This window comes from Penaeus chinensis, chromosome 7 (assembly GCF_019202785.1).
Source record: "Penaeus chinensis breed Huanghai No. 1 chromosome 7, ASM1920278v2, whole genome shotgun sequence".
Classification (NCBI taxonomy): Eukaryota; Metazoa; Arthropoda; class Malacostraca; order Decapoda; family Penaeidae; genus Penaeus; species Penaeus chinensis.
In genome coordinates, this window is record NC_061825.1 from 19274129 (window position 1) to 19276628 (window position 2500).

Below are 2500 nucleotides of genomic sequence, written 5' to 3' on the forward strand. Positions count from 1 at the left end.
GCTTGAAATGTACATCAAGCTTATTCATATAATTCCATAATATTTTCAAATAAAATTCAGTATAAACCCTCTCTATATTACTCTATAAACAACCGTATAAAACGCTGTAAATTAAAAGCCACGTTTGGCATTTTTAAACCTCCTGCGTGTTAGCGACTGTCATAACTGGTCTGGTAAAACTGCGTGGGCGGGGCTTGAACTCGCAATTGTTTTGGAATATTCTGCCGAGGAATTTCAAGAAACTGCAGTCAAGGATGCTGCAGATGGAGCCTTTCGCCTCTGCCTTCACTGCGATTTAACACTGAATATCAACTTGGAGGCGCTCTGTCCTGTGTTTGGGAAATATTTTTCAGTACTATATTTATGAAAACGAGCATGTGTTACCACTCTCTGAACAGTATTCAGGGCACGTTTATTCGAATTATAATTGTACTTACAATTCTTGTTATTTTTTCTATTTGATTCGTCAAACAAAAAAAAAGCTAAATGTATATTGCACCGAGTCCAAAATAGGCATGTTTTCTATCAATCAATAAAGAAAAAAATACGATTTGCATCATCTGCGTTGAAATAAATTGCTCCTTCACAGGGCGATTATTCACCATTATTGCAATCCTGTGCTGTGCTCTATGGCTTCGTAATGATCGTTTTTTTTGTACTATTTCGCTTGTTACATTTTTTTTTTTTCGTCTCAGGTGAATGCATATATAAATCAATCTTCAAGACGTATACTTCGAGAGCTCGAAACGAAATTCTTTTTATTGATGTGTGTATATATATATGTGTGTGTGTGTGTGTGTGTGTGTGTGTGTGTGTGTGTGTGTGTGTGTGTGTGTGTGTGTGTGTGCCCCAGGAAGAGCCTGAAACAAATGCTAAATAAATGCTCTAAAAAAAAATTTAAACGCGTCTGCAGTGTTGCAGTAACCCGGGTTTTCTTGGTTTGTACCATTGTTCAATTACAATCGTACTAGAGGCAGTTTTGCTTTTATAGCATGTTGTTAAACTTGAAGTATACCAAGTTTCAAAATTTCGCAGAAGTTGACGTGCAGTAGTAATATTGGGTATACGTGTTTTCCTATGGTATGCTACCCTCTATTCTACAGTTGTATGTTTTTGATGCGAGTCAGAAACTGCCCAACAGACTAACAAGAGAATAAACTGGAGATAAATTTGCAAAATATAACAGAGTTTAACACAATTTTTATATATTTCTAATGCTATCCGAAACCTAGCCACTGAAGGCGTTGCAATGGCCGTATAGCCAAGCCATTGGAGAATTTGTGTCAGTTCACTAACTGCTAGTTAGAAGAGAGGAGAGGGGGAGGGGGAGAAAAGGGAATTGCAGAGGGGGGGGGGGGGGCGCCTCCGATTCCAACTCGCCATCTGTCAGTCTCTATTGGAACCACTCTTCCTGTTTCCCTTAGATGTGTGGAGATATACACACACGCACACTCGCACACACAAACATACTTTACATACATATACACTCAAAAACATCCTTAAATTCTCACAACAAAACCTTCTAAGTTATCCGCGACTGTTCTTTCACCTGCTAATTCAAGTCAAGAGGACTCACATACATAACCCCGCACTTGAAGCGAGAGAATAGAATTTGAACCTATGACATCATCACGTCAGATACACACAATAGGATCCTTTTCGCTAGAGGGTTTCCGAGCTCTTTCAACGGCGCACAATGAACTGTTATAAAGTCTATAGCAATTTGCCACAACACAAAGGCGGTAGGAGATACGAGAGGCTTCTTTGCGATATCTTCTGAGATTACTTTACGGCTGTAGCTAGACAAAAGGAAGGGGGGGGGGGGGGAGGCTAAATAGATGAAAGAGAGATTGAGATAAAGGGTAAGAGAAGCGGAGGGAGGGACTGGAGGGAGGGTGGGGAAAGGGAAAGAAGGGGGGAGTTGTAAGAAGAGAAGGAGAGAGAAGGGGGGGAGAGGAAGAGATTAATAACGGAAGAGAGACAGAGAGAGAGAGAGAGAGAGAGAGAGAGAGAGAGAGAGAGAGAGAGAGAGAGAGAGAGAGAGAGAGAGAGAGAGAGAGATAGTTAAAGAATTAAAAAGGAACAAGACCATGCATACTAAGACGAACGTAATAAAACTTTAAGTAAGAGCCTTAAACAAACATTTCCCCTTGAAGTCTTTTGTTTAAATCTTAATGACTTGGAGTGAAAAGAAATATTTCTTTGAGAATAATAAAAAGAACAACAAAAACTTGCCAAGTCTGATATGGGTTACGAAAGCTATATTCATAATGATGAATTGAACATAACTGTGTGTGTGTGTGTGTGTGTGTGTGCTAGTGTGTGTGTGTGTGTGTGTGTGTGTATATATATATATATGTGTGTGTGTGTGTGTGTGCGTGTGTGTTTGTGTGTGTGTGTGTGTGTGTGTGTGTGTGTGTGTGTGTGTGTGTGTGTGTGTGTGTGTGTGTGTGTGTGTGTGTGTGTACGCCTATCTTCCTTACGAACCATACATCTTTTT